Source organism: Amblyraja radiata, chromosome 19 (assembly GCF_010909765.2).
Source record: "Amblyraja radiata isolate CabotCenter1 chromosome 19, sAmbRad1.1.pri, whole genome shotgun sequence".
Taxonomy (NCBI): domain Eukaryota; kingdom Metazoa; phylum Chordata; class Chondrichthyes; order Rajiformes; family Rajidae; genus Amblyraja; species Amblyraja radiata.
This window is the reverse complement of record NC_045974.1, coordinates 46,317,677-46,324,637: the sequence shown is the minus strand read 5'-3', so window position 1 is coordinate 46,324,637 and position 6,961 is coordinate 46,317,677. Positions and strand designations below refer to the sequence as shown.

General features: G+C 54.2%; 1 pseudogene; it reads left to right on the top strand.

Annotated features, from left to right (window-relative positions):
- The first annotated feature begins 239 nt into the window (after window positions 1–239).
- LOC116984203 overlaps window positions 240–6,961 on the top strand; it is a 29,865-nt pseudogene continuing 23,143 nt past the window's right edge.

Here is a 6,961-nt window from a genome sequence, read left to right as displayed (position 1 = left end):
TGTCACAACGCACAGGTATTTTACCTGGTGAGACGAAGGAGGAGCCGGCCCCGGAATCACCCCATAGAGCCCGAAGCCTCCAAGTGGCGCAACTAGTCCCTCGGAACAGTTCTCCGGAGAAGGTTCGAGTCAAATGGCCTCAGGCCTGCAAGACGGCAGTCTGGCATCAGTTCGACGAGGACATCAACAAGGTGCTAGAAGCAACTGCGAAGGGAGACGTGGACCGAAGGCTGCAGACGATGACGACAATCATCATCAGCCTAGCAGTGGAAAGGTTTGGAGCATTGGAGAAGAAGCCGGCCAGAACACCTTTCACCATGAACTAACGAGCAACGAAGATCCACAAGATCCGGCAGGAGCTGAAGTCCCTCAAGAAGCTGTATAAAGAGGCCAGCGAAGAGCAACGTCCCCTCTTGGCTGAGCTGTGAACCATCCTGAGGAAGAAGCTGATGACCCTCCATAGAGCTGAGTGGCACCGGAGACGCTGGAAGGAAAGAGCCAGGAAGCGAGCATCCTTCATAGCCAACCCCTTCGGCTTCACCAAACAACTACTCGGGCAGAAGTGCAGTGGGAGTTTGGCTTGCTCTAAGGAGGAGATCGACGGGCACATCCAGACGACCTACAGCAGGAGCTGGGCCAGTGCAACATCCTGATAAAACCACCTCCACCTATCAAGGAGTTTGATAGTAGAGAGCCACTCCTGAAAGAGGCCCAGGACGTTGTGAAGAGAGCAAGAGCTGGCTCAGCCTCTGGCCCGAGCAGAGTCCCCTACAGGGTCTACATGAACTGCCCCTTGTTACTGAAATGGCTGTGGAAGATCCTGAAAGTCATCTGGAGGAGAGGAAAAATGGGGCAGCAGTGGCGATTCGCTGAAGGAGTCTGGGTCCCAAAGGAGGAAGATTCTAAGAAGATCGATCAGTTCATAATCATCTCCTTGCTAAGTGTTGAAGGCAAGATTTTCTTCAGCATAGTGGCGAGGCGGCTGACCAACTTCCTCTCCAGCAATGGTTACACCGACAGCTCAGTGCAAAAGGGAGGCTTATCTGGAGTGCCGGGGTGTCTAGAGCACACGGGAGTGGTGACCCAGCTCATCAGAGAAGCCAGGTAGAACAAGGGAGACCTGACAGTGCTCTGGCTTGACCTGGCCAACGCCTACGGCTCCACCCCGCACAAGCTGATCCAGACAGTCATGGCCAAGCATCATGTGCCCCGCGGGCCAAGTGGCAGATCTCATCCTGGACTATTACAACCAGTTCAGCATGAGAGTCTCATCAGGGTCAGTAACATCAGAGTGGCACAGACTGGAGGTTGGGATCATCACAGGCTGTACCATCTCTGTGATCCTTTTTGCCTTGGCGATGAACATGATCGTCAAGTCTGCTGAGCCAGTGCCGGGGCCCTCGGACCAAGTCAGGAATGCGCCAACCACCAATCAGAGCCTTCATGGACGACCTGACTGTCACTACTGAGTCAGTGCCATGAAGCAGGTGGATCCTGCAGGGGTTGGAGAAGCTGATTGGATGGGCAATGATGAGGTTTAAGCCCGGAAAATCAAGGTCACTGGTGCTGAAGAAGGGCAAAGTCATGGACAGGTTCCGCTTCAGCATCGCAGGGACATCAATCCTAACTGTCTCCGAAAGGCCAGTGAAGAGTCTTGACAAGGTGTTTAACAGCAGCCTGAAGGATACAGCGTCTGTCCAGGCAACCTGTCAGGAGCTGGAGAGTTGGTTGAGAGCAGTGGACCGGTTGTGGCTTCCCGGCAAGCTCAAAGCATGGATTTACCAGCATGGTATCCTGCCAAGGATACTCTGGCCACTGCTTGTCTACGAAGTCCCAATATCCATCGTAGAGAGATTGTAAAATGGCGGCGGCGCGGGCACATCGTGACGCCCCGTGTCTCCCAAGAATGGGAAAAATAGCGACAATTCCCCAACCTGTTTCAAGGCTGCTCACACGGAGCAGTCTTGTATCCATTTCGTACAGCCGACAGGAACTTCTGGACTTCGGTTCCTGTGGCTGCAACAACTTTCTGGGCGATATCCGTCTTGCTCCTGAGCTCGTCAGAGCAACGGAGCACCGGAGACGCGGGGCTGGAGACCACCAGCGGAGACGCGGGGCTGGAGACCGTCAGCGGAACCGCGGGGCTGGAGAACGCCAGCGGAGCCGCGGGGCTGGAGAACGCCAGCTGAGCCACGGGGCTGGAGACCGCCACCGGAGCCACGGAGATTCGGAGGAACAGAGCGGCAGAACACCAGCGCGCACCAAGCCAGTTCGGCCTGCAGGAAGCACCAACAGACGGCGACGCCTACGAAAGCACCACCGGGGACGCAGAGGTGGGTTAAAGGCCAGGTTAGAGCTAGCCCCACACAGGCTAGCGATTCCTAGCCTTTTCCTCGCCAACGTGCGCTCACTGGCAAACAAAATGGACGAACTCCGGCTAAGGATCACCTCCCACAACTGGATCAAAGACTGCAACATCCTGATCTTCACGGAAACTTGGCTCAACATCGACGTTCCTGATAGCGCCATCCAGCTACCGGTGCGTCATTTACTCCGAGCGGACAGGACAACAGACTCCGGTAAGACCGGAGGTGGGGGTCTGTGCATTTATTTAAATAAAGCATGGTGCACGGACTCCACCATCATCGAGAGTCACTGCTCAGCTAACCTTGAGTTCCCCTTGGTTAGATGCAGACCGTTCTATCTGCCCAGAGAGTTTACCTCCACTGTTGTGACTGCACCCTGTATCCTTCCTGATGCTAATGCCAAGCTTGCAATGAAAGAGCTGCATACTGCCATTAGCAAACAACAGACGCATAACCCCGAGGCAGCCTTCCTTGTTGCGGGAGACTTCAATCACTCCAACCTGAAGACTGTACTCCCCAAATTCCACCAACATGTATCCTTCCCCAGTAGAGTAGACAAGACACTGGACAAAGTCTACACTAACATGGCTGAAGCTTACAAAGTAGTCCTCCTCCCCCACCTTGGTCAGTCTGATCACCTCTCATTGTTCCTGCTCCCTAAGTACTCCCCATTCATCAGACGGGTTAAACCCACTGTGAGGACAATTAAAGTCTGGTCAGAGGAAGCGGAATCCACACTTCAGCAGTGTTTTGGAAACACTGACTGGAAGGCGTTTGCAGCCCAGGCCACCCTTGACTCCCACACGGACATTGATTCCTACACATCCTCTGTTCTGGACTTTATAAACTCCACCATCAATAGTGCCACTTCCCTCAAACGGGTGACCACATTTCCGAATCAGAAGCCATGGATGAACAGCGGGGTCAGGCTACTGCTGAAAGCACGGGACACCGCTTTCAGTGTTTAAGAAGGAACTGCAGATGCTAGAAGATCAAAGGTACACAAAAATGCTGGAGAAACTCAACGGGTGCAGCAGCATGAACGTTGAATTCTCCCAGTTTTGCTAGCCCTTGCTGTCTCCTCCCATTCCTTAACCCTCGAGCTGTCTCCTCGCATCCCCCCGCCCTCGGGCTCCTCCTCCTCCCTTTTTCCTTCCTTCTCCCCCCCCACCCCCCCCCCCCCCCCCCCCCCCCCCCCCCCCCACCCCCCATCATTCTGAAGAAGGGTTTCGGCCCGAAACGTCAACTAATTCCTTCGCTCCATAGATGCTGCTGCAGCCGCTGAGTTTCTCCAGCATTTTTGTGTACCTTCGGACACCGCTTTCAGGTCAGGCAATGCTCGAGCCTACAGTTAATCCAGGGCTAACCTGAAGAGGGGCATCAAGAAGGCCAAGCACTGCCATAAGCTCAAGATTGAGGAGCACTTCAACAACAACTCCGACCCCCGACGCATGTGGCAAGGCATCCAGGCCATCACGGACTATAGACCCACCAACACCACCCCCACATCCAGCTACGCCTCCTCCCTTGAGGAGCTTAACCACTTCTATGGCCGCTTCGACAGGCACAATCTAGAGACAGCCATCAAGGCTGTGCTCCCTGCTGATCACCAACCCCTCACACTCACCCCCTACGACGTGTACGTGGCACTGAGTAGGACTAATGCACGTAAGGCTGCTGGCCCTGACGGCATCCCCGGGCGCGTCCTCAGGGCCTGTGCTGCGCAGCTGACAGACGTCTGGACTGACATCTTCAACCTGTCACTTGCCTAAGCAGTTGTCCCCACGTGCCTTAAAACCACCTCCATTGTGCCGGTACCAAAACACTCCACTGCGGCAAGCCTCAACCACTTCCGCCCAGTTGCACTTACCCCCATCATCACCAGGTGCTTCGAGAGGCTGGTCCTGGCACACCTCACAGGCTGCCTACCCCCCACATTGGATCCCCATCAGTTTGCCTACCGCAAGAATAGGAGTACGGAGGATGTCATCTCAACGGCACTTCACTCCACCGTCTCCCACCTCGACAACAGAGACACTTACATAAGAATGCTGTTCATCGATTACAGCTCAGCATTCAACACCATTATACCCTCTAAACTGATCACCAAACTCGGTGACCTGGGCATCGACCTATCCCTCTGCAACTGGATACTGGACTTTCTAACCAACAGACCCCAGTCTGTTAGGTTAGACAAGCACACCTCTTCAACCCTCACCCTGAACACCGGCGTTCCACAGGGCTGTGTGCTGAGCCCCCTCCTCTACTCCCTCTTCACCTACGACTGCACACCTGTACATGGTACTAACACCATCATCAAGTATGCAGATGATACAACGGTGATTGGCCCCATCAGCAACAACGATGAGTCAGCCTATAGGGAGGAGGTCCAGCTCCTAGCAGCATGGTGCGCTGACAACAACCTGGCCCTTAACTTCAAGAAGACCAAGGAGCTCATTGTAGACTTCAGGAACTCTAGGGGCGGCACACACACCCCCATCCACATCAACGGGACGGAGGTGGAACGTGTTTCCAGCTTCAGGTTCCTGGGGGTCAACATCTCCAATTACCTCTCTTGGACCCACAATACCTCAACTCTGATCAAGAAGGCTCACCAGCGTCTCTTCTTCCTGAGGAGACTGAAGAAGGTCCATCTGTCTCCCCAGTTCCTGGTGAACATCTACCGCTGCACCATCGAGAGCATCCTTACCAACTGTATCACAGTGTGGTATGGCAACTGCTCTGTCTCCGACCGGAAGGCATTCCAGAGGGTGGTGAAAATTGCCCAACGCATCACCGGTTCCTCGCTCCCCTCCATTGAGTCTGTCCAAAGCAAGCGTTGTCTGCGGAGGGCGCTCAGCATCGCCAAGGACTGCTCTAACCCCAACCATGGACTGTTTACCCTCCTACCATCCGAGAGGCGGTACAGATCTCTCCGTTGCCGGACCAATAGGTCCAGGAACAGCTTCTTCCCTGCGGCTGTCACACTACTCAACAATGTATCTCGGTGACTGCCAATCAGCCCCCCCCCCGGACACTCCTCCCATAGGAAAAACACTATGTCTGTATACATGTAAATAGTTTTATTTATTGAAATCATATTCTATGTCGCTCTTCCAGGGAGATGCTAACTGCATTTCGTTGTCTCTGTACTGTATACTGACAATGACAATTAAAGTTGAATCTGAATCATGAATCTGAATCTGAGAGGAAAGTCAGCAGCTTTCTCAGAAGGTGGCTGGGACTGCCCAGGAGCCTTAGCAGCATCGCCCTTTACGGAAATAACACCAAGATCCAGCTCCTGAAGTCCCTGGAGGAGGAGTTTAAAGTGACTCGGGCCAGAGAGGTGATGCTGTACAGGGACTCCAGCGACCCCAAGGTGGCTCAAGCAGGGGTGGAGGTGAAAACTGGGAGGAAGTGGAGAGCCGGCGAAGCAGAGTCCCGGATACGCCACAGAGTCCTGGTGGGAGCAGTGACTCGGGGAAGAGCAGGCCTGGGAATCTTCCCATCTCCCCAGTTTGACAAGGCCAAGGGGAAGGAGAGGCGCAGACGGGTCCAGGGGGAAGTGGTGGAGGAGGAGAGGTCTATCAGAGCAGTTGGATTGAGGCAGCAGGGAGTCTGGACAAGGTGGGAGCAGGTCATGGACCAAAAAGTCACATGGACTGAGCTCTGGCAGGCTGAACCACAGCGCATCAAGTTCCTGGTCCAGGCAGTGCATGATGTCCTGCCCAGCCCATTGAATCTCTTCATCTGGGGCAAAGCGGAATCTCCAGATTGCCCGCAATGCTCAGGCAAGGGGACGTTGGAACACATCCTGAGTTGTTGCCCAAAGGCTCTTGGGCAGGGCCGGTACACATGGCGTCACGACCAGGTTCTTAAACCCATTGCAGAAGCCATCAGCATGGGAATCAGCAGCTGCAGACGAGAACGCCCCACCACCCAGATGATCACATTCGTGAAGGCCGGAGTGCAGCTGCCAAGAACCACAGCAGCCAGGAATCAGTCAGGAATCCTGGCAACTGTGCAGGACTGGCAGCTTCCGTAGACCTGGTGAAACAGCTGAAGTTCCCACGGCACATTGCCACGACCACCCTGAGGCCAGATATCCTCCTGGACTCAGAGGCGACCAAAAACATCGTCTTGTTGGAACTGACTGTACCGTGGGAGGACCGTCTAGAGGAGGCCCACGAGAGGAAGATGGCCAAGTATGAAGAACTGGTCATAGATTGCTGCAAGCAGTGCTGGAAGGCAAGGTGTATGCCCATCGAGGTTGGCTGCAGAGGTTTTGTAAGGCAATCGCTCTACAAAGCCTTGAGTGCACTGGGCATCAACGGAGTGGCGAGGATGTGTTCAGGAGCATCTATCGATGTATTTGTATCAATCAATGTGTGTGTATATATGTGTGTGCATACAAATATGTATGTATATGTATATATTGTGATATCTATATTACTAAAAGTCTGTTCTTGACCGGTTTTGGCCATCTGTGCTGCGATTACCGAGAGAACGCCGTCACCTACGGCCGTCATTTCTGGCCACCTCGCTCAGAGCCCCCCTCCGCCGCACGTGTGCGGAGGATTTTACCCGTCGATTAG